Raw genomic sequence first — 26,420 nt, forward strand, 5'->3', positions numbered from 1 at the left:
AAATGTATTTATTATTAATTTTTATTTTTTTACATTGTCTCTTTAAAAAAAATAATAATTTGATCACTTTTATTGCTGTCACAAGGATCGTAAACATCCCTTGTGTCAGTAATAGGTGGGGAAAGGTACTTTTTACGGAGGGATCCGTAAAAATCCCTCTTTTGCACTTCAAAGTATATATATATATATATATATATATATATATATATATATATATATATATATATATAGTCATTTTTCTTTAATCTGCGCCATTGGCAGCCGACTAAACCGGAATTGACGTTGTGGCGTTGCTTCTGTGTTTACACATAGGAGACTCGATGGAAGCCGATTCCAGATTCGTTTCAGTCTCTCTCTAGCCGGTGGAAGTGCTGGATCATGGACGGAGGCCCGGGAAGAGCTACAGAAGTAGGCTGGTGGAGGGGATGACCCCTCCCGCTCCTGTGGGATAACAACCAACTGGCTTTTAGCCGCATCAGTTGTTATCCTTTAAGAGCGAACCACCCGCTCTAAAAAACGTTGTCATGCATCACCCCGGTATAACCCCTGAAAGTCGTGAACGCAAAAGTGCGTATGGTCGGCGCTAAGGGGTTTAGGAACTCAAGTAATTGTAAATTAGGAAATTGTTCCTAATTTTTATGACCAGTCTACTGACTGGAATGGTACCAGCTGATTGGAGAAAAGCCAATGTAGCACCAATATTTCAAAAAGGCCCAAAATACATCCCTGGGAATTACAGACCAGTTAGCCTAACATCAATAGTAGGGATGAGCTTCGTGTTCGAGTCGAACCCATGTTCGACTCGAACATCGGCTGTTCGATCATTCGCCGAATTGCGAACGATATGGGCCGTTCGCGCCAAATTCATGTGGCGCATCATGGCCCATAATTCACAGAGGCATCGCTGTGCATTGCTGGCTGATGATTGGCCAAGCATGCACTATGACCCGCATGCTTGGCCAATCACAGTGCCATCGGTAGAGAGAGCTGTAATTGGCCAAAGCCAGGGTGGCTTTGGCCAATTATGGCTCGGGGGTTTAGAACACTCCCCACACTATATAAGGCCGCCTACACGGTGGCCCTGTGTAGTGTGTTCCAGCGTGCTTAGATAGAGAGAGAGAGAGACAGTGTCATTTCATTTGAGTTAGCTAGATTAGGCAGGACAGTCAGTCAGTTAGCTGCACTTACAGTGTATTGTGTATATATATGCATCCCAGGTGTTGTATATATAATATATATATATATATATATATATATATATATATATATATATATATATATACTATATTCAGTTTAGCTAGATCCGTTCCTGTTATCTTCCTACTGACAGGCAGGCTTGTCTTGTTACAGTACTTACAGCTACCTGAAGAAAATTGCTGGTGTTCGTTTGATCCTATTAGTACCACAGTCAGGCAGCTAGACTATTGACAGGTAGTGTAGTGCGTCCTCCTCACAGTGTTCAGTTAAAGCTACAAGTTAGTTTAGTGTGACCTCTGCACAGTGTTCAGCTAAAGCTACAAGTTAGTGTAGTGCATCCTGCTCACAGTGTTCAGCTAAAACTACAAGTTAGTTTAGTGTGACCTCTGCACAGTGTTCAGCTAAAACTACAAGTTAGTGTAGTGAGACCTCTGCACAGTGTTCAGCTAAAGCTACAAGTTAGTGTAGTGCGTCCTGCTCACAGTGTTCAGCTTAAACTACAAGTTAGTGTAGTGAGACCTCTCCACAGTGTTCAGCTAAAGCTACAAGTTAGTGTAGTGCGTCCTCCTCACAGTGTTCAGCTAAAGCTACAAGTTAGTGTAGTGCGTCTTACTCACAGTGTTCAGCTAAAACTACAAGTTCGTGTAGTGAGACCTCTGCACAGTGTTCAGCTAAAGCTACAAGTCAGTGTAGTACATCCTGCTCACAGCATTCAGCTAAAACTGCAAGTTAGTGTAGTGAGACCTCTGCACAGTGTTCAGCTAAAGCTACAAGTTAGTGTAGTGTGTCCTGCTCACAGTGTTCAGCTAAAACTACAAGTTAGTGTAGTGAGACCTCTGCACAGTGTTCAGCTAAAGCTACAAGTTAGTGTAGTGCGTCCTGCTCACAGTGTTCAGCTAAAACTACAAGTTAGTGTAGTGCGTCCTCCTCACAGTGTTCAGCTAATACTACAAGTTAGTGTAGTGAGACCTCTGCATGGTGTTCAGCTAAAACTACAAGTTAGTGTAGTGAGACCTCTGCACAGTGTTCAGCTAAAGCTACAAGTCAGTGTAGTACATCCTGCTCACAGCATTCAGCTAAAACTACAAGTTAGTGTAGTGAGACCTCTCCACAGTGTTCAGCTAAAGCTACAAGTTAGTGTAGTGCGTCCTCCTCACAGTGTTCAGCTAAAGCTACAAGTTAGTGTAGTGCGTCTTACTCACAGTGTTCAGCTAAAACTACAAGTTCGTGTAGTGAGACCTCTGCACAGTGTTCAGCTAAAGCTACAAGTCAGTGTAGTACATCCTGCTCACAGTGTTCAGCTAAAACTGCAAGTTAGTGTAGTGAGACCTCTGCACAGTGTTCAGCTAAAGCTACAAGTTAGTGTAGTGTGTCCTGCTCACAGTGTTCAGCTAAAACTACAAGTTAGTGTAGTGAGACCTCTGCACAGTGTTCAGCTAAAGCTACAAGTTAGTGTAGTGCGTCCTCCTCACAGTGTTCAGCTAATACTACAAGTTAGTGTAGTGAGACCTCTGCATGGTGTTCAGCTAAAACTACAAGTTAGTGTAGTGCGTCCTCCTCACAGTGTTCAGCTAAAGCTACAAGTTAGTGTAGTGCGTCTTACTCACAGTGTTCAGCTAAAACTACAAGTTCGTGTAGTGAGACCTCTGCACAGTGTTCAGCTAAAGCTACAAGTTAGTGTAGTACATCCTGCTCACAGTGTTCAGCTAAAACTGCAAGTTAGTGTAGTGAGACCTCTGCACAGTGTTCAGCTAAAGCTACAAGTTAGTGTAGTGTGTCCTGCTCACAGTGTTCAGCTAAAACTACAAGTTAGTGTAGTGAGACCTCTGCACAGGGTTCAGCTAAAGCTACAAGTTAGTGTAGTGCGTCCTCCTCACAGTGTTCAGCTAAAGCTACAAGTTAGTGTAGTGTGTCCTGCTCACAGTGTTCAGCTAAAACTACAAGTTAGTGTAGTGAGACCTCTGCACAGGGTTCAGCTAAAGCTACAAGTTAGTGTAGTGCGTCCTCCTCACAGTGTTCAGCTAAAACTACAAGTTAGTGTAGTGCGCCCTCCTCACAGTGTTCAGCTAAAGCTACAAGTTAGTGTAGTGCGTCTTACTCACAGTGTTCAGCTAAAACTACAAGTTCGTGTAGTGAGACCTCTGCACAGTGTTCAGCTAAAGCTACAAGTTAGTGTAGTACATCCTGCTCACAGTGTTCAGCTAAAACTGCAAGTTAATGTAGTGAGACCTCTGCACAGTGTTCAGCTAAAGCTACAAGTTAGTGTAGTGAGACCTCTGCACAATGTTCAGCTAAAACTACAAGTTAGTGTAGTGCGTCCTCCTCACAGTGTTCAGCTAAAGCTACCTGTAGAAGATGATTGGTGGTGTTCTATCAGTACTATCTATCAGTATATATATATATATACATATATATATATATATATATATATATACATATATATATATATATATATGTATATATATCCCAGCTTGGTACAGCTACAAGCCATTAGTATGTCTGGAAGGCCAACAAGGAGAGGCAGACAGTCAAAAGCCAATAAAAGTGGGCAAGCAGGCTCTCTGTCTAGAGGCAACAGTGCTGGTCATGGAGACGGTGCATCCTCATCAGTAGGGATGAGCCGAACACCCCCCTGTTCGGTTCGCACCAGAACATGCGAACAGGAAAAAAGTTTGTTCGAACACGCGAACACCGTTAAAGTCTGTGGGACACGAACATGAATAATCAAAAGTGCTAATTTTAAAGGCTTATATGCAAGTTATTGTCATAAAAAGTGTTTGGGGACCTGGGTCCTGCCCCAGGGGACATGGATCCATGCAAAAAAAAAGTTTTAAAAACGGCCGTTTTTTATGGAGCAGTGATTTTAATAATGCTTAAACTCAAACAATAAAAGTGTAATATCCCTTTAAATTTCATACCTGGGGGGTGTCTATAGTATGCCTGTAAAGGGGCGCATGTTTCCTGTGTTTAGAACAGTCTGACAGCAAAATGACATTTCAAAGGTAAAAAGTAATTTAAAACTACTCGCGGCTATTGCATTGCTGGTCCGACAATACACATAAAAGTTAATTGATAAAAACAGCATGGGAATTCCCCACAGGGGAACCCCGAACCAAAATGTAAAAAAAATATGACGTGGGGGTCCCCCTAAATTCCAAACCAGGCCCTTCAGCTCTGGCATGGATATTAAGGGGAACCCTGGCCAAAATTTAAAAAAAAATGACGTGGGAGTCTCCCTAAATTCCATACCAGACCCTTCAGGTCTGGTATGGATATTAAGGGGAACCCTGGCCAAAATTTAAAAAAAAAATGACGTGGGGTCCCCCCAAAAATCCATACCAGACCCTTATCCGAGCACACAACCTGGCAGGCCGCAGGAAAAGAGGGGGGACGAGAGAGCACCCCCCTCCTGAACCATACCAGGCCACATGCCCTCAACATTGGGAGGGTGCTTTGGGGTAGCCCCCCAAAACACCTTGTCCCCATGTTGATGAGGACAGGGGCCTCATCCCCACAACCCTGGCCAGTGGTTGTGGGGGTCTGCAGGCGGGGGGCTTATCGGAATCTGGAAGCCCCTTTTAACAAGGGGACCCCCAGATCCCGCCCCCCTGTGTGAAATGGTAAGGGTTTTGTACCCCTACCATTTCACTAAAAAACTGTAAAAAATGTTAAAAATGACAAGAGAGTTTTTGACAATTCCTTTATTTAAATGCTTCTTTCTTCTTTCTTCTATCTTCCTTCATCTTCTTCTTCTTCTGGTTCTTCTGGCTCTTCTGGTTCTTCCTCCGGCATTCTCGTCCAGCATCTCCTCCGCGGCATCTTCTATCTTCTTCTCCTCGGGTCGCTCCGCACCCATGGCATGGGGGGAGGCTCACGCTCTTCTCTTCTTCATCTTCTTCTCTTCTTCTCTTCATTTTCTTCTCCGGGCCGCTCCGCACCCATGCTGAAATGGAGGGAGGCTTCCGCTGTGTGACGCATCTCCTCTTCTGACGGTTCCTTAAATAATAGGGGGTGGGGCCACCCGGTGACCCCGCCCCCTCTGACGCACGGTGACTTGACGGGACTTCCCTGTGACGTCACGGGGAATGCCACAGGGAAGTCACGTCATGTCCCGTGCATCAGAGGGGGCGAGGTCACCGGGTGGCCCCGCCCCCGTTATTTAAGAACCATCAGAAGAGGAGACGCGTCACACAGCGGGAGCCTCCCACCATGCCAGCATGGGTGCGGAGCGGCCCGGAGAAGAAGAGAAGAAAAGAAGAAGAGAAGAAGAGAAGAAGAGAAGAAGATGAAGAAGATGAAGAAGATGAAGAAGAAGATGAAGAAGGTGAAGAAGATGAAGATAAGAGCGGGAGCCTCCCTCCATGCCATGGGTGCGGAGCGGCCCGAGGAGAAAAAGATAGAAGACGCCAATGAGGAGATGCTGGACGAGAACACCGGAGGAAGAACCAGAAGAGCCAGAAGAACCAGAAGAAGAAGAAGATGAAGGAAGATAGAAGAAAGAAGAAGCATTTAAATCAAGGAATTGTCAAAAACTGTCTCTTGTCATTTTTAACATTTTTGACACTTTTTTAGTGATATGGTAGGGGTACACCCCTTACCATTTCACATGGGGGGCTGGGATCTGGGGGTCCCCTTGTTAAAGGGGGCTTCCAGATTCCGATAAGCCCCCCACCCGCAGACCCCCACAACCACCAGCCAGGGTTGTGGGGATGAGGCCCTTGTCCTCATCAACATGGGGACAAGGTGTTTTGGGGGCTACCCCAAAGCACCCTCCCAATGTTGAGGACATGTGGCCTGGTACGGTTCAGGAGGGGGGGTGCTCTCTCATCCCCCCTCTTTTCCTGAATCCTGACAGGCTGCGTGCTCGGATAAGGGTCTGGTATGGATTTTTGGGGGATCCCACATCATTTTTAATAAAAATTTTGGCCAGGGTTCCCCTTAATATCCATACCAGACCTGAAGGGCCTGGTATGGAATTTAGGGAGACCCCCACGTCATTTTTTTTTAAATTTTGGTTCGGGGTTCCCCTGTGGGGAATTTCCATGCCATTTTTATCAACGAACTTCTATGTGTATTGTCGGACCGGCAATGCAATAGCCGCGAGTAGTTTTAAATTACTTTTTTCCTTTGAAATGTCATTTTGCTGTCAGACTGTTCTAAACACGGGAAACATGCGCCCCTTTACAGGCATACTATAGACACCCCCAGCTACGAAAGTTAAAGGGATATAACACTTTTATTGTTTGACTTTAAGCATTAATAAAATCACTGCTCCTGAAAAAACGGCCATTTTAAAAAAAAATTTTTTGCATTGATCCATGTTCCCTGGGGCAGGACCCAGGTCCCCAAACACTTTTATGACAATAACTTGCATATAAGCCTTTAAAATTAGCACTTTTGATTTCTCCCATAGACTTTTAAAGGGTGTTCCGCGGCATTCGAATTTGCCATGAACACCCCAAATTGTTCGCTGTTCGGCGTACTTGCGAACAGCCAATGTTCGAGTCGAGCATTAGTTCGACTCGAACTCGAAGCTCATCTCTACTCATCAGCACGTGGCCGTGGGACATGCTTGGCCTTTTTTTCGGCAGCTGGCCGTGTTGAGCTGCAACATGCGGAAGACATGGTCGAGTGGATGACCAAGCCGTCCTCATCCTCCTCATCCTCTCTCACCCATGCTCAGGGTACTTTGGCAAAGCAGCGGCCTCTTCCCTTGGCTCAATGTCATCAGTGACTCCTTCCCTAGCCCCACCATGTCCTCCTGAGGAGTCCTTTAAACTGTTTGACCACAGTGTTGGGTACATGCTCCAGGAGGATGCCCAGAATTTGGAAGGCTCTGATGATGATACTGAGCTAGATGAAGGCAGTAATGTCAGCATGGACAGAGAGGGTGCCCAAGAAGGACAGCAATCTGGCAGTCATGCTCCCCCTGCTGCAGCATACTGCCAGGTTTGCTCCAGTGATGAGGAGGGAGGGGATAATGAGGTCACTGACGCAACGTGGGTGCCTGATAGGAGAGAGGAGGAGGAGGAGGCGGCACATCACCAATGAGGCAGGATGCCCTCCAGGGGCCAGCCTAAGGGCAGCACACTGACTGCATCACACCCCAAAGCTCCACATGTGCAGGGCACTGCAGTCTCTGCACGTTATTCAAAAAGTTCTTTGGTGTGGGCCTTTTTTGAGACGAGTGCATCAGATCGCACCGCTGCTATTTGCAACATATGTCTCAAGCATATCTCACGTGGCCAAAACATCTCCCGCTTGGGTACCACATGCTTGACCAGACATATGTTGACCTGCCATGCAGTTCGTTGGCAAGGGTATCTAAAAGACCCACACCAAAGAACAAAGAGGACCTCTCCTTGCTCCTCATCAGCTGAGATCTCCAACCCCACTATACCTTCAGTCCTCTCTGAGACCTGCACTGAGAGGAATGAAGGTGTAGAATTAGGTGTTTCACAGCCAAGTACTTGTGGGCAATCTGCTTTTAGTACACCGATGTCAGATTGTACCAGGCAAATTTCCCTGCCCCAGCTGCTGCACCGCTGAAAGAAGTTTGCTCCCAGCCATCCACATGCCCAGCGGTTGAATGCTAGCTTGGCAAAATTGCTAGCACTTCAACTGCTGCCTTATCAGTTGGTAGACTCTGCCCCCTTCCGTGAGTTTGTGGAATGTGCGGTTCCTCAGTGGCAGGTACGCAAACGCCACTTTTTCTCACGGAAGGCGATTCCGGCTCTCTACCGCCATGTGGAAGGCAATGTCCATGCCTCGCTGGAAAGGGCGGTCAGCGGTAAGGTGCATATTACTGCTGACTCATGGTCCAGCAGGCATGGACAGGGACATTACCTAAGTTTCATGGCGCATTGGGTGACTCTGCTGGCAGCTGGGAAGGATGCAGGACAAGGTGCAGTAGGGTTGGAGGTTGTTCCACCACCACGCCTCCAAAATGCCACTAGTAATGATTGTGACACACCTCTCTCCTCCGCCCCCTCCTCTTCTTCTTCCTCCATGGCCTCTTCCTGTGCTTTGTCCTCGGAACCAGACGTTCAAGGGGCTATGCATGTATGCAGGCCAAAAGATGCCATGCGGTGCTTGAGCTGGTGTGCTTGGGGGACAGGAGCCACACTGGGGCAGAGGTTCTGTCAGCTCTGCAGGGGCAGGTTCAGAGGTGGTTGACGTCATGCCAACATAAGGCAGGAATGGTGGTTTGTGACAAAGGCAAAAACCTCCTCTCTGCCCTCCGACAGGGACAAATGACCCATGTGCCCTGTTTGGCTCACGTCCTTAACTTGGTGGTGCAGCGGTTCTTGGGCAGGTACCCGGGCTTATAGGATGTCCTGAGGCAGGCCAGGAAAGTCTGTGTGCATTTCCGCCGGTCATATAATGCCAGTGCTCGGCTGGCAGACCTCCAAAAGGAGTTTAACCTGCCCAAGAACCGCCTAATCTGTGACATGCCCACCAATTGGAACTCAACATTGGCCATGCTGCAGCAGCTGCAGAAGCAGCAGAGGGCCATCAATGAGTACCCGTGCGACTATGGCACCAGGACAGGGTCAGGGGAGCTTGTTTTTTTTCCACACGCCAGTGGGCCATGATCAGGGATGCATGCACTGTCCTGTCACCATTTGAGGAGGCCACGAGGATGGTGAGCAGTGACAGTGCATGCATCAGTGACACTGTCCCCCTTGTCCACCTGTTGGAGCATACGCTGTGTGGAATAATGGACAGGGCACTTGAGGCAGAACAGAGGCAGGAAGAGGAGGACTTCCTTAGCTCTCAAGGCCCCCTTTATCCAGACAGTGTTCTTGCGTGCCCGCCGATCACACAGGAAGATGACGAGGATGAGGAGGAGGAGGATTGTGTCAATATAGAGGTGGAGCCTGGCACTCAGCATCAGCAGCAGTCTTTAAGGGATCAGTCCCAAGAAACACATGGACTTGTACGTGGCTGGGAGGAGATGGCTGTGGACCATGTCATCCTTAGTGACCCAGAGGACTCCGGACCGAATGCCTCAGCAAACCTATACTGCATGGCCTCCCTGATTCTGCAAAGCCTGCGTAAGGATCCTCGTATTCGTGGTATCAAGGAGAAGGACCAATACTGGCTGGCAACCCTCCTTGATCCACGTTACAAGGGTAAGGTTGCGGACCTTATCTTGCCATCGCAGAGGAAACAGAGGATGAAACATCTTCGGGAGGCCTTGCAGAAAGGTTTGTGCAATGCGTTCCCAGAGACTGGGAGGTTATAAACTCCTGTTTCTGGACAACATGTTGCTGAGGCTTCCGTCAGTCAAAGAAGGAGTGGTGGAGAAGGTGGCCATCTGACCGATGCGTTCAGACAATTTTTTAGTCCGCAGCCCCAAGGTATGATCAGTTCCAGCAACCATCGCCAGCGTCTGTTTTACATGGTGCAGGAATACCTAGGGGCAAGATCTGACTTGGACACCGTTCCCACCGAAAATCCTCTGGGTTACTGGGTCTTGAGGATGGATCACTGGCCAGAGCTTGCACAGTATGCAATTGAGCTACTGGCCTGTCCTGCATCCAGCGTTCTTTGGGAATGCACATTCAGTGCTGCTGGAGGCTTTGTAACCGATCACAGGGTGCGTCTGTCCACCAACTCAGTCGATCGACTGACCTTCATAAAAATGAATCAGTCTTGGATCACCACCAGCTACCAAGCACCTGATGCTGATGTAACTGAATAATTGTTTTGGAAATGTCAGATCCCTTCAAAGACTGCCTATGCTGATGCTGAGTGACTATGCTGTCATGCTGAGTAATTATCCTCTTCCTCCTCAATGATCATGCTGATAGCTTGTAAGAACATTTTTGGTTCTGGGCGCCGCCACCAGTGCCTAATGCCCAATTTTTCAGCCCCTGTTTAACAGGGGCGTGTAATTACAATATTTGATGCAATACTTTGCAGCAGAGCTCATTCCTGCGTTCCAACTAGAGTATCTGTGAGGGGTTGCAGTGTTGTGGCACCAGCACCAGTGCCTAAGGCCTAATTTTTCAACCCCTGTTTAACAGGGGCATGTAATTACAATTGTTGATGCAATACATTGCAGCAGGGCTCGTTCCTGCGTTCCAACTACAGTTTCTGTGAGAAGTTCACAGCAGGGCCCGTTTCTGCACCCACCAAGAGTGAGTGAGGACTTACAGTGTTGTGGCACCAGCACCACCACCACCACCAAAGGCCCAATTTTTTAGCCCCTGTTCAACAGGGGCATGTAATTACAATTCTTGATCTAATATTTCACAGCAGGGCCCGTTTCTGCGCCCACCAAGAGTGAGTGAGGTCTTACAGTATTGTGGCACCAGCACCACCGCCACCACCAAAGGCCCAATTTTTCTGCCCCTGTTCAACAGGGGCATGTAATTACAATTCTTGATCTAATATTTCACAGCAGGGCCCAGTTCTGTGCCCACCAAGAGCGAGTGAGGACTTACAGTGTTGTGGCACCAGCACCACCACCACCACCAAAGGCCCAATTTTTCTGCCCCTGTTAAACAGGGGCATGTAATTACAATTCTTGATCTAATATTTCACAGCAGGGCCCTGTAAGGCCTTACAGTGTTGTGGCCACAACAACACTTAAGGCCCAAATTTCTGCTGAGTATATAGGGCAGGCCACTACTTTCAAACATCCAGCTTACAAACGACTCCTACTTGCAAATGGAAGGAGACAACAGGAAGTGAGATGAAATCTTCCCCTAGGAAGGGAAATTCTCTCCTGTAAGAGTTAATATGGGAAAAAAATTTCTCCTTTCCACTGATGCTTTATCACCAATCCTTGTTTCACAAAAAAACCCAAATTTTCAAAAAACATTTGTCATTGGGACAAAAAGTGAGGTGAAATCTTCTGAAGAGGAGGAAAGACAGCAAAACAAATGTCACAGGGGTGATAACCCTTCCCTATGTTTTTCAAAAAGCTTAAAAAAGATTTTTTGGCTGGAGCTAAACACGTTAAAAATGTACCAGTTCAAAATTACAAACAGATTCTACTTAACAACAAACCTACAGTCCCTGTCTTGTTTGCACCGCCTGTATACTGCTGTTCAGAGTATATAGGGCCTGGTGGCCCCACACCTTTCCTTTTTTTAATTTGGGTGCGGGGTTTCCCATTAATATCCATACAAGACCCAAAGGGCCTGGTAATGGATTGAGGGGTACCCATGTCGTTTGTCTCACTGATTTTCATCCATATTGCCAGGACATTACATTAAAGCCGCAAGCAGTTTTAAATGACTTTTTTCCTTTAAAAAAGACATTTTGTGCAGGGACTGTTCTAAGCACGGGAAACATGTGCCACTTTACAGGCATACTATAGACACCCCCCAGGTACGATATTTAAAGGAACATTTCACTTTTTTTTAACTTTAAGCATCATTAAAATCACTGCTCCCGAAAAAACTGACATTTTTACAACTTTTTTTGCAATGATACATGTCCCCTGGGGCAGGACCTGGGTCCTCAAACCCTTTTTAGGACAATACCATGAAAATTAGTCTTTAAAATGAGCACTTTTGATTTCGAACGTTCGAGTCCAATAGACGTCAATGGGGTTCTAACGTTCGTGTGAATTTTCAGTCCGTTCGCAGGTTCTGGTGCGAACCGAACCGGGGGGTGTTTGGCTCATCCCTAATTATGACTAAATCTCAATCATGTAACTATGATAGACCACCTCCATCCCATCCTGCAGATATACAAGCCTTCTCCGTCTCACTGATAGGGACTACGAGGATTACACCGGGACTACACCGTATGACGACATCCTAATGAGGATGTTTTTTGCTCGGGATGTATGATTTCGGCAAACGGGCTCAAAAAATCTTTATATGAGCATCTTGCTGTACCCAAAGGTCTACCGCCTGCTCCTGTTCTCCATTCCACAAGATAAATAAAACCAGTACTTACTGGAAAATAATGAATTGTTCTGTCTGTTCTTCCAATAATGAATTCCGGAGATCTAGGACCTCATGCGAGTTCTGAACAATCGGTGATCTTTACCTGAACAAACTAATAGTCACAGAACAGGCCGTCCTCACAGTATATCTCATCCTCATTGAACTGTTTATCTGCGTTTTGTCAACATCAACGTCATGTCACACGCCGATGTTTGTCTTTAACCCGTAATGTGGCCTGTACATAACAGAATGCATCTAAAAACCCAAGAGAATATTGGAAATTGCATTAATGAAAGGTTATAAGCCCTGTCACTTGGGGGTCCCAGAACCATGGTACCCAGACACTTGGAGGTCCCAGAACAATGACACCCGGACACTTGGGGGCCACAAAACAATGACACCTGGACACTTGGGGGTCCCAGAATAATGACACCTGGACACTTGGGAGTCCCAGAACAATGACACCCGGACACTTGGGGGTCCCAGAACAATGACACCGGACATTTGGGGGTCTCAGAACAATGACACACTGACACTTAGGGGTCCCAGAACAATGACACCTGGACACTTGGGGGTCCCAGAACAATGACACATGCGGACACTTGGAGGTCCCAGAACAATGACACATGCGGACACTTGGGAGTCCCAGAACAATGACACCCGGAAACTCAGGAATATTGGATTATGGTCATTGGTATTTTATAGATCAATTGATGCAGAAAACAGAAACATAGAAGCATTTAAAGGATTAATTTCTCGTTTATTGGGATGTCAGTCTTTGTACAAGGGTCTCCTCCATGGCTGTGGAATGAACAGTCTGAGTGCCTCAGCTGCTCTCACAGAAGAAGGTGTTGCAGGCCACGGTCAAAGAGGCCACCAAGGTGACAAACTCCTGAAAGTCCACCTCCCATCTCCATTCTCATCCAGCTTCTTCAGGATGCTGTCTACGGAGGTGGCGTCTTTTTGCTCCTATAGAAGGAAGACTTAGATTTAATTAACCATCGTTTTCCCATCTTTCCCCGGTTCCTGCCTATATTACACCGAGATTCCATTCTAGAAGAGTATCCCACAGGAAATAAAAAAGAGTATTTAGTTTGGAAATCTGAGTCTTTCGTGGTAAAAATTCTACATGTCTGTTTTTTTCATCTTAGTAGTTTGTGCATCAAGATTATTATATTTAGAATTAGTCAACGCTATGCAACCCTCAATATATTTTTTAGATAATGATTTTTGAATGTCAAGTATCAGCAAAAAGACTTTTCAGAGGGTTCCCCAATCACCAATTTGGCTGTTGATTGTGTGTGACCTGCTTTAGAAAGTAACTACATGCAGAATCTGGAGTAGAGTTAAAAGATATCATATTACTTTTTATTTATTTATTCTGGAGTCCTTGTCCGGTTCACAAAGGGGGGCTTCAAAGTTGCCCAACTACAGCTCGACTTGCAAAACTACTTCTGTATAGGGATGAGCTTTGAGTTTGAGTTGAACTCATGTTTGACTCAAACATCGGCTGTTTGCCAGTTCGCTGAACAGCAAACAATTTGGGGTGTTCGCGGCAAATTCGAAAGCCACGGAACACCCTTTAAAAGTCTATGGGAGAAATCAAAAGTACTAATTTTAAAGGCTTATATGCAAGTTATTGTCATAAAAAGTGTTTGGGGACCTGGGTCCTGCCCCAGGGGACATGGATCAATGCAAAAAAAGTTTTAAAAACGGCCATTTTTTCGGGAGCAGTGATTTTAATAATGCTTAAAGTGAAACAATAAAAGTGTAATATCCCTTTAAATTTCGTACCTGGGGGGTGTCTATAGTATGCCTGTAAAGGGGCGCATGTTTCCCATGTTTAGAACAGTCTGACAGCAAAATGACATTTCAAAGGAAGAAAGTCATTTAAAACTACTCGCGGCTATTAATAAATTGCCGGTCCGACAATACACATAAAACTTCATTGATAAAAATGGAATGGGAATTCCCCACAGGGGAACCCCGAGCCAAAATTTAAAAAAAAAAATGACGTGGGGGTCCACCTAAATTCTATACCAGGCCCTTCAGGTCTGGTATGGATATTAAGAGGAACCCCGGGCCAAAATTTTTTAAAAAATGGCGTGGGGTCCCCCCAAAACCTATACCAGACCCTTCAGTTCTGGTATGGATTTTAAGGGGAACCCCATGCCAAAATAAAAAAAATGGCGTGGGGTCCCCCCAAAAATCCATACCAGACCCTTATCTGAGCACGCAACCTGGCAGGCCACAGGAAAAGGGGGGGGATGAGAGAACGCACCCCCTCCTGAACTGTACCAGGCCACATGCCCTCAACATTGGGAGGGTGCTTTGGGGTCCCCCCTAAAGCACCTTGTCCCCATGTTGATGAGGACAAAGGCCTCATCCCCACAACCCTTGGCCGGTGGTTGTGGGGGTCTGCGGGTGGGGGGCTTATCGGAATCTGGAAGCTCCCTTTAACAAGGGGACCCCCAGATTCCGGCCCTCCCCCTGTGTGAAATGGTAAGGGGGTACCCCTACCATTTCACAAAAAAAGTGTAAAAAATGTTAAAAATGACAAGAGACAGTTTTTGACAATTCCTTTATTTAAATGCTTCTTCTTTCTTCTATCTTCTATCTTCCTTCGGTTTCTTCCTTCATCTTCTTCTTCTTCTGGTTCTTCCTCTTGTGTTCTCGTCCAAAATCTTCCTCCACTGCGTCGGTGTCTTCTTCCCTTCTCCTCAGGCCGCTCCGCATCCATGATGGCATGGAGGGAGGCTCCCACTGTGTGACGCTTCTCTTCTTCTGATGGTTCTTAAATAATGGGGAGGCGGGGCCACCCGGTGACTCCTCCCCCTCTGACGCACGGGGACTTGACAGGGACTTCCCTGTGGCATTCCCCATGATGTCAGAGGGGGCGGGGTCACCCGTTATGTAACCCCACCCCCTTCTGACATCACGGGGAATGCCACAGGGAAGTCCCCTTCAAGTCACCGTGCGCCAGAGGGGGTGGGGTCACTGGGTGGCTCCACCCCCCCATTATTTAAGAGCTGTCAGAAGAGGAGAAGCGTCACACAGCGGGAGCCTCCCTCCATGCCATGATGGATGCGGAGCATCAGAGGAGTAGAAGATAAGAAGACGCCGCGGAAGAAGATGCCGGACGAGAACACTGGCGGAAAAAACAGAAGAACCAGAAGAAGAAGAAGATGGAGGAAGAAACCAAAGGAAGATAGAAGATAGAAGAAAGAAGAAGCATTTAAATAAAGGAATTGTCAAAAACTGTCTCTTTTTTCATTTTTAACATTTTTGACACTTTTTTTGTGAAATGGTAGGGGTACTCTTGTACCCAGTTACCATTTCACACGGGGGGAGGGCTGGGATCTGGTCATCCCCTTGTTAAAGGGGGCTTCCAGATTCTGATAAGCCCCCCGCCCGCAGACCCTCACAACCACGGGGCAAGGGTTGTGGGGATGAGGCCCTTGTCCCCATCAAAATGGGGACAAGGTGTTTTGGGGGGCTACCCCAAAGCACCCTCCCAATGTTGAGGGCATGTGGCCTGGTAAGGTTCAGGAGGGAGGCACTCTCTCATCCCCCCTCTTTTCCTGCGGCCTGCCAGGTTGCGTGCTCAGATAAGGGTCTGGTATGGATTTTTGGGGGGACCCCATGCCATTTTTTTTTTAATTTTGGTGCGGGGTTCCCCTTAAAATCCATACCAGACCTGAAGGGTCATATTTTTTTAAATTTTGGTTCGGGGTTCCCCTGTGGGGAATTCCCATGCCGTTTTTTTACTGAACTTTTATGTGTATTGTCGGACCGGCAATTCATTAATAGCCGTGAGTAGTTTTAAATGACTTTTTTCCTTTGAAAGGTCATGTTGCTGTCAGACTGTTCTAAACACGGAAAACATGCGCCCCTTTACTGGCATACTATAGACACCCCCTGGTACAAAATTTAAAGGAATATTACACTTTTATTGTTTCACTTTTTTTGCATTGACACATGTCCCCTGGGGCAGGACCCGGGTCCCCAAACCCTTTTTAGGACAATAACTTGCATATAAGCCTTTAAAATTAGCACTTTTGATTATTCATGTTCGTGTCCCATAGACTTTAACGGTGTTCGCGTGTTCGAACAAATTTTTTGCCTGTTCGCAAGTTCTGGTGCGAACCGAACAGGGGGTGTTTGGCTCATCCCTACCTCTGTATAGATGTCAATGCAATCTGCTCTGAAGTTGCCCCAAAGTAGTACAGGAACCTTTGAGTTGAGTTTGACTTGAGTCGCTCCTATTAGAACGGTTCCATTGTAGAGAATGGAGCGCGACTTGTTAGGCCGCTAAGTCACCTGACAGGTCACCCCTGTGTGAACAATGGCTTTCTTCTTCTCATTCTTCCATAAAGGGCAGATTTGTGGAGAACACGACTAATAGTTGTCCTGTGGACAGATTCTCCCACCTGAGCTGTGGATCTCTGCAGCTCCTCCAGAGTTACCATGGACCTCTTGGCTGCTTCTCTGATGAATGCTCTCCTTGCCCAGCCGGTCAGTTTAGGTGGACGGCCATGTCTTTGTGAGATGTTCAAAACTTGGGATATTCCTTTATAACCTAACCCTGCTTTACACTTCTCCACAACTTTATCCCTGACATGTCTGGTGCAGTGGTGGCTGGTGCTCAATTTTTTTGGGGGCACAAAGCCCTAACCAACCCCAGCCACACCCCCCCCGCCGGTCACTCGCCCGCAATAGATAGATAAATAGACAGATAAATGGACACATAGATAGACACTGGGTGGGATGGATGGATAGATAGATAGACACTGGGTGGGAGGGATAGATAGACACTGGGTGGGAGGGATAGATAGACACTGGGTGGGATGGATAGACACTGGGTGGGATGGATGGATGGATAGACACTGTGTGGGATGGATGGATGGATGGATAGACACTGGGTGGGATGGATGAATGGATAGACACTGGGTGGGATGGATGGATGGATGGATGGATGGATGGATGGATAGACACTGGGTGGGATGGATGGATAGACATTGGGTGGGATGGATGGATAGACACTGTGTGGGATGGATGGATGGATGGATGGATGGATAGACACTGGGTGGGATGGATGGATGGATGGACACTGGGTGGGATGGATGGATGGACACTGGGTGGGATGGATGGATGGATGGACATTGGGTGGGATGGATGGATGGATAGACACTGGGTGGGATGGATGGATAGACACTGGGTGGGATGGATGTATGGATGGATCGATGGATGGATGGATGGATGGACACTGGGTGGGATGGATGGATAGAAACTGGGTGGGATGGATGGATGGATGGATGGATGGATGGATGGATGGATAGACACTGGGTGGGATGGATGAATGGATAGACACTGGGTGGGATGGATGGATAGACACTGGGTGGGATGGATGGATAGACATTGGGTTGGATGGATGGATGGATGGATGGATAGACACTGGGTGGGATGGATGGATAAACACTGGGTGGGATGGATAGATAGACACTGGGTGGGATGGATGGATGGATAGACACTGGGTGGGATGGATGGATGGATAGACACTGGGTGGGATGGATGAATGGATAGACACTGGGTGGGATGGATAGATAGACACTGGGTGGGATGGATGGATGGATGGATGGATGGATGGATGGATGGATGGATAGACACTGGGTGGGATGGATGGATAGACACTGGGTGGGATGGATGGATAGACACTGGGTGGGATGGATGGATAGACACTGGGTGGGATGGATGGATAAACACTGGGTGGGATGGATGGATATACACTGGGTGGGATGGATGGATATACACTGGGTGGGATGGACACACACACATAGATCAGTGATGAGGACTTACATATTAATGGGGCTCTGTCTTGCAGGCTGCAGTCCATGGCTAGTGACACTGTCCTGACACCTCCTCTGCCTCCTTCCTTCCATACGCTGGGTGGGAAGGATGTCTTATCTCGTTCTTATCTCCATGCATATTCAGTCACACAAGGCTGGTCTCCTAATTTCTACAGGATGGATGGATGGGGATGATTCACAACATAGGATGTGTGCTTAACAAGAGCCTCCACTGACACTGCCAAACCGAGACACAGCAACACCAGTGGAGATAATAGAAGTATTGACGATTGCCACTTGTGAAACACACAGCCCATGTGAAGCTTCCCCATCCATCCATCCATCCATCCATCCATCCTGTAGAAATAAGGAGACCAGCCTTGTGTGATCGTCAATTCTTCTATTATCTCCACTGGTGTTGCTGTGTCTTGGTTTAGAAGTGGAAACATTCGGCTTTGCCTCTTTGAAGTTGAAGGCAGTGGAGGAGTCCGCTCCTCCGCTCGGGCGCACTGGTCTGACACAGGGAAAACTGGAAGTGACAAACTACTAACAAGTCTGTCACTCAAAGCACACGGCCATAGTAATACACTATGGGCACTGGGCAGATGACGATCGGCATTTTGCTTTGTGCCACAAGGTGGGTTAAAACCCCGCAAATGAAGCGCCTCGTCTGCAATCTTGTGATTACATAGACATGGTGCTTTCCATAGTGCACTGTGCCCGGCGCCCAAACACAGTGCACTTAAGGACTTTTTTCAATTTTTTTTTTTTTAAAGGGCCATTTAAATTTTTATTTTTTTATTTTTTTTTGACAGCCTGGAGGGGGGGGCGGTGCCCGGGCACCCCCTATGGATGGGCCGCCACTAGTCTGCTGTGTTCCTTGGCCTTCATGATGCTGCTTGTTCACTAAGGTTCTCTAACAAACCTCTGAGGGCTTCACAGAACAGCTGTATTTATACTGAGTGTAAATGACACACAGGTGGACTCTATTTACTAATTAGGTGACTTCTGAAGGCAATTGGTTCCACTAGAGTTTAGTTATCAGAGTAAAGGGGGCTGAATACAAATGCCCCCCCCCCACACTTTTCACATATTTATTTGTATTATTTATCATTTTCCTTCCACTTCACAATTATTACCTCTGATGTATAATGATGATGGGGATCAGATTAGGTACACCCAGAGGTGATCCTCATCATCATCATCATCATACATCAGAGGTAACCCTTTCCTGTCCAGAGTGTACCTACTAGCTAGGTCCCCCTTGCTAGTAGTGGGTTGGACCCCCTTTTGCCTTCATTCTTGGTGGCATAGATACAACAAGGTGTTGGAAACGTTCCTCAGAGGTTTTGCTCCATAGTGACATGATAACATCACACAGTTGCTGCAGATTTGTCGGCTGCACATCCATGATGCAAATCTCCTGTTCCACCACATCCCAAAGGTGCTCTATTGGATGAGATGTGGTGAGTGTGGAGGCCATTGGAGTACAGTGACCTCATTGTCCAGTGGTGAGATGATTGGAGCTTTGTGACATGGTGTATTATCCTGCTGGAAGGAGCCATCAGAAGATGGGGACACTGTAGTCATAAAGGGATGGACATGGTCAGCAACAATACTCAGGTACCCCATCCCCCACACCATTACACCCCCACCACCAGCCTGAACCGGTGATATCCCATCCCCCACACCATTACACCCCCACCACCAGCCTGAACCGGTGATACCCCATCCCCCACACCATTACACCCCCACCACCAGCCTGAACTGGTGATACCCCATCCCCCACACCATTACACCCCCACCACCAGCCTGAACTGGTGATACCCCATCCCCCACACCATTACACCCCCACCACCAGCCTGAACCGGTGATATTCCATCCCCCACACCATTACACCTCCACCACCAGCCTGAACCAGTGATATCCCATCCCCCACACCATTACACCCCCACCACCAGCCTGAACCGGTGATACCCCATCCCCCACACCATTACACCCCCACCACCAGCCTGAACTGGTGATACCCCATCCCCCACACCATTACACCCCCACCACCAGCCTGAACTGGTGATACCCCATCCCCCACACCATTACACCCCCACCACCAGCCTGAACCGGTGATATTCCATCCCCCACACCATTACACTCCCACCACCAGCCTGAACCAGTGATATCCCATCCCCCACACCATTACACCCCCACCACCAGCCTGAACCGGTGATATCCCATCCCCCACACCATTACACCCCCACCACCAGCCTGAACCTATGATATCCCATCCCCACACCATTACACCCCCACCACCAGCCTGAACCGGTGATATCCCATCCCCCACACCATTACACCCCCACCACCTGCCTGAACCAGTGATATCCCATCCCCCACACCATTACACCCCCACCACCAGCCTGAACCAGTGATATCCCATCCCCCACACCATTACACCCCCACCACCATCTTGAACCGGTGATATCCCATCCCCCACACCATTACACCCCCACCACCAGCCTGAACCTATGATATCCCATCCCCCACACCATTACACCCTCACCACCAGTCTGAACCAGTGATATCCCATCCCCCACACCATTACACCCCCACCACAAGCCTGAACCAGTGATATCCCATCCCCCACACCATTACACCCCCACCACCAGCCTGAACTGGTGATATCCCATCCCCCACACCATTACACCCCCCCCACCAGCCTGAACTGGTGATATCCCATCCCCCACACCATTACACCCCCACCACCAGCCTGAACTGGTGATACCCCATCCCCCACACCATTACACCCCCACCACCAGCCTGACCCAGTGATACCCCATCCCCCACACCATTACACCCCCAATACCAGCCTGAACCGGTGATATCCCATCCCCCACACCATTACACCCCCACCACCAGCCTGAACCAGTGATATCCCATCCCCCACACCATTACACCCTCACCAACAGCCTGAACCAGAGATATCCCATCCCCCACACCATTACACCCCCACCACCAGTCTGAACCGGTGATACCCCATCCCCCACACCATTACACCCCCACCACCAGCCTGAACCGGGGATATTCCATCCCCCACACCATTACACCTCCACCACCAGCCTGAACCAGTGATATCCCATCCCCCACACCATTACACCCCCACCACCAGCCTGAACCGGTGATATCCCATCCCCCACACCATTACACCCCCACCACCAGCCTGAACCAGTGATATCCCATCCCCCACACCATTACACCCCCACCACCAGCCTGAACCGGTGATATCCCATCCCCCACACCATTACACCCCCACCACCAGCCTGAACCGGTGATACAAGGCAGGATGGATCCATGCATCAAATTCTGACCCCACCAGCTGAATGTCGGAGCTGAAATCCAGACTCATCAGACCAGGCAACGTTTTTCCAATCTTCTATTGTCCAATTTTGTTGATCCTGTGCCAGTTGTAGCCGAGGTTTCCTATTCTTAGCTGATGGGAGTGGTCACCTGCTGTTGTAGCACATCTGCTTCAAGGCTTTATATGTTGTGCGGTCAGAGATGGTATTCTGCATACCTTGGTTGGTTATTTGAGTCACTGTTGCCTTTCTATCATGTGGAACCAGTCTGCCCATTCTCCTCTGACCTCAACAAAGCATTTTCCTCCACACAACTGCCGCTCACTGGATATTTTCTCTTTTCCCCACCATTCTCTGTAAACCCGAGAGATGGTTGTGTGTGAAAATCCCAGAAATACTCAGACCGGCCCGTCTGCCACCAACAACCACGCCACGTTCAAAGTCACCAAGATCCCCTTTCTTCCCCATTCTGATGCTCGGTTGGAACTTCAGTAAGTCATCTTCACCAAGTCTAGATACCTAAATGCTTTGAGTTGCTGCCATGTGATTGGCTGATTAGCAATATTTGCTACCAAGCAATTGAACAGGTGTACCTGATAAAGTGGTATATATATATATATATATATATATACAGTATATAGTACATTCACACCAGTCACTGCCCTCAAGGATCTTACAGTCTAAGGTCCCTAACTCATATTAATACATACATTGGGGATAATTAACCTCCCAGCGTGTCTTTGCAGTATGGGAGGAAACCCACACAGGCACAGGGAGAACATGCAAACTCCAGGCAGGTAGTGCCCCCTGGTTGGGATTTGAAGTGATGACCCCGAGTGCTGCCAGGTAGAAGTGCTAACCACTTATCAACATTGGAAAAGACTAAGAAATTACAAAAAATGGACTTTGTAGGCACACACGTAGGATACAAAAATATTAGAATTTATAATTGGATAAAGTTAAAAAAGGTAAAATGTAGAAAACATAAAAAGAACAGACATCATACTAATGATGACATAGAATACATGACCCCGGGGACTCCAATAACACCTCCAAATATTATAATCTAATCCAGTGGGATGAGAAATAAGATCCGGTATAACCAGTAGCGGCATCCAAGAGGAATAAAGTGCATGGAGTAGTTGAGTCGCAGTGTGAGGTCACAGGAGGATTTTCCCCTCTACATGTTTCGCACAATTGTGCTTCTTCAGGAGATTACAGATCTGATAAACATGGAAAAAACATCAAATAAGTATATATATATATATAACATACTATCCAGTATATAAAGCAATATAAACAATGAAATGGTCACTTCAATGGGATCTAGCAGGATGGAGCCCAAGTCCGGTGATCACCGGGGGAGGGGAGGCAAAAAGCACCAATCCTCCCATGGGGACGCAGCCACACATTACACAAACTAATAAATTAACCACTTCAGCCCCGGACCATTTGGCTGGCCAAAGACCAGAGCACTTTTTTGTGATTTTGCGCTGCATCACTTTAACTGACAATGGCGCGGTCGTGTGCAGCGTGACTCCCAAACAAAATTGACGTCCTCTTTTTTTCCCCACAAATAAATCTTTCTTTTGGAGGTATTTGATCGCCTCTGCGGTTTTTAATTTTTTTTATGCTATAAACAAAAAAAAGCGACAATTTAAAAAAAAAAGCAATTTTTTTTTACTTTTTGCTATAATAAATATCCCCCAAAAAATATATACATTTTTTTTTCCTCAGTTTAGGCCGATACGTATTCTTCTACATACTTTTGGTAAAAAAAATCACAATAAGCGTTTATTGATTGGTTTGCGCAAAAGTTATAGCGTCTATAAAATAGGTGATAGTTTTATGGCATTCTTATTAATAATTTTTTTGACGGCGGTCAGCGATTTTTATCGTGACTGCGACATTATGGCGGACACATCGGACACGTTTGGCGCTATTTTGGGACCATTCACATTTACACAGCGATCAGTGCTTTAAAAATGCTATAAAATGCATTGATTACTGTGTAAATGTGACTGGCAGTGAAGGGGTTAACCAGGAGGGGGTGCTGAAGGGGTTAAGTGTGTCCTAGGGATGTGTTCTAACTGTGGGGGGAGGGGCTACGTGTGACACGACACTGATCACCGCTCCCGATTACAGAGAACTGTGATCAGTGTCCTGTCACTAGGCAGAACGGGGGAAATGATTGTTTACATCAGCATTTCCCCGTTCTTCCTCTCCGTGAGACGATCGCGGGTATCCCCCAGACATCGAGTCCATGGGACGCGCGATCACACTCACGGAGCTCGCAGTGCCCGCCCACAATGCCGCGTCTTAAAGGACAATGTACAGGTACATTAATATGCCTGTCCATGCCATTCTGCCGACGTATATCGGTGTGAGCCGGTTGGCAAGTGGTTAAAAAAGTTTTATGTATAACAAGTCAAATTTTGCAAAATATATTCCATAGAAATAGATACTTACATAATATGAAGATTTTTAAGGTAATACATTGTAGGGGTCATGTATGAATAAATCACACAAAGAATCCCCAATATTGAAATAGTAAAATTCTTAAAACAAAAAAATAAGAAGGGAAAGAAAAAGATAATCGGTATGGTACCTAGAACTATGTATATACATTATGTATGCCAAAAAAATTATATGGTCAGTAAATAGAGAATATTGGATATATAAGGTATAAAAAATATATAAGATATAAAAAAACAGCAGAGGGCTTACCAGTGGCTAAAAAGCCTATAGATAGTAATGGTTGATAACCATGAGTAGGGATGAGCTGAACACCCCCCAGTTCGGTTCGCACCAGAACATACTAACAGGCAAAACATTTGTTTGAACACACGAACACCATTAAAGTCTATGGGACACGAACATGAATAATCTAAAGTGCTAATTTTAAAAGCTTATATGCAAGTTATTGTCATAAAAAGTGTTTGGGGACCTGGGTCCTGCCCCAGGGGACATGTATCAATGCAAAAAAAGTTTTAAAAACTGCGTTTTTTTCATGAGCAGTGATTTTAATAATGCTTAAAGTGAAACAATAAAAGTGAAATATTTCTTTAAATTTCATACCTGGGGGTGTCTATAGTATGCCTGTAAAGGGGCGCATGTTTTAAGAACAGTCCCTGCACCAAATGACAATTCTAAAGGAAAAAAAGTCATTTAAAACTACTCAGCAATACAGATAAAAGTCATTGAAAAAAACAGCATGGGATTCCCCCACAGTCCATTACCAGTCCCTTTGGTTCTGGTATGAATATTAAGGGGAACCCCAAACCAAATTTAAAAAAAAAATTGCGTGGGGGTCCCCCCAAAATCCATACCAGGCCCTTCAGGTCTGGTATGGATATTAAGGGGAACCCCACTCCAAATGTAAAAAAAAATGGCGTGGGGGTCCCATAAAAATCAATATCAGACCCTTGTCCAAGCACACAATGTGGCAGGTCACAGGAAAAGACTGGGGATGAGAGAGCTCCCCCTCCTGAACCATACCAGGCCACATGCCCTCAACATGGGGAGGGTGCTTTGGGGTAGCCCCCTAAAAGCACCTTGTCCCCATGTTGATGGGGACAAGGGCCTCATCCCCACAACCCTTGCCCGGTGGTTGTGTGGGTCTGTGGGCAGGGGGCTTGTCGGAATCTGGAAGCCCCTTTAACAAGGGGACCCCCAGATCTTGGCCTCCCCCCTGTGTGAAATGGTAACGGGGTACAAATGTACCCCTACCATTTCACAAAAAAAGTGTCGAAATGGTAAAAATGACAAGACACGGCTTGGGACAAGTCCTTTATTAAAAAATAAAAAAATAAAAATGTCCCACGTAGTCTTCTTCTTCTCTTTCTCTGCCTATGGACTGAAAAAGAAAATAAAAGCCACACCGACCCGCCTCCATAGGCACCCGTCGTATGACGCGTCCTCGCAGGTGATAGTTCTTTTATAACTGAGGGCCACACGGTGATGTAACCATCTGACCCCGCCCCCTCTGATGCTGGGGGGAGCCATAGGATGTCCCCGTGTGTCAGAGGGGGGTGGGGTCACCTGGGGAATTCACCCTGTGGCCCCGCCCTCAGTTATAAAAGAACTGTTACCTGCGAGGACATGTCATATGGAGAGTGCCTCCCATGGAGGCCGGTCGGTGCAGCTTTTTTTTTTTTTTTTGCGGTCCATTGGAGCGAGAGAAGAAGATGAATGGACTTTGTGGGAAATTTTTATTTTTTTATTTTTTAATAAAGGAGTTGTCCCAAGCCTTGTCTTGTCATTTTTACCATTTTGACACTTTTTTGGTGAAATGGTACCCCGTTATCATTTCACACAGGGGAGAGGCCGGGATCTGGGGGTCCCCTTGTTAAAGGGGGCTTCCAGATTCCAATAAGCCCCCCTCCTGCAGACCCCCACAACAACCAGGCAAGGGTTGTGGGGATGAGGCCCTTGTCCCCATCAACATGGGGACACAGTGCTTTGGGGGGCTACCTCAAAGCACCCTCCCCATGTTGAGGGCATGTGGCCTAGTATGGTTCAGGAGGGGGAGGTCACTCTCTCGCGCCCCCTCTTTTCCTGAGGCCTGCCAGGTTGTGTGCTCAGATAAGGGTCTGGTATGGATTTTGAGGGGGGACCCCACGCCATTTTTTTAATTTTGGCACAGGGTTCCCCTTAATATCCATACCAGACCTCAAGGGCCTGGTATGGAATTTGGGGGGACCCCCATGCAATTTTTTTTTTTTTTATTTAGGTTTGGGGTTCTCCTTAATATTGATACCAGACCCAAAGGGCCTGGTAATGGACTGTGGGGGAATCCCAGGACTTTTTTTTAATTACTTTTATGTGTATTGCTGGGACCGACAATTCCTTATAGCCACGAGTACTTTTAAATGACTTTTATTCCTTTAGAAATGTAATTTTGCTGTCAGATTGTTCTAAACACGGCAAACATGCGCCCCTTTACAGGCATACTATAGACACCCCCAGGTACGAAATTTAAAGGAATATTACATTTTTATTGTTTAACTTTAAGCATTATTAAAATCACTGCTCCCGAAAAAATGGCCATTTTATAAAACCTTTTTTATGACAATAACTTGCATATAAGCCTTTAAAATTAGCACTTTTGATTATTCATG

At 46.8% G+C, this 26,420-nt stretch overlaps 1 long non-coding RNA gene across 1 annotated transcript in view; it reads right to left on the reverse strand.

The window, feature by feature from the left end:
- The window catches only part of LOC141116359 (uncharacterized), an 80,860-nt gene extending 68,543 nt beyond the window's left edge, over positions 1-12,317 (reverse strand). Inside the window, exon 1 of the long non-coding RNA XR_012237027.1 lies at positions 12,118-12,317. This is a non-coding gene — a long non-coding RNA (uncharacterized lncRNA). The remainder of the gene's footprint in view (positions 1-12,117) is intronic.
- Positions 12,318-26,420: the final 14,103 nt, after the last annotated feature.

Source organism: Aquarana catesbeiana, linkage group LG13 (genome assembly GCF_042186555.1).
Source record: "Aquarana catesbeiana isolate 2022-GZ linkage group LG13, ASM4218655v1, whole genome shotgun sequence".
In the NCBI taxonomy this organism is placed as follows: domain Eukaryota; kingdom Metazoa; phylum Chordata; class Amphibia; order Anura; family Ranidae; genus Aquarana; species Aquarana catesbeiana.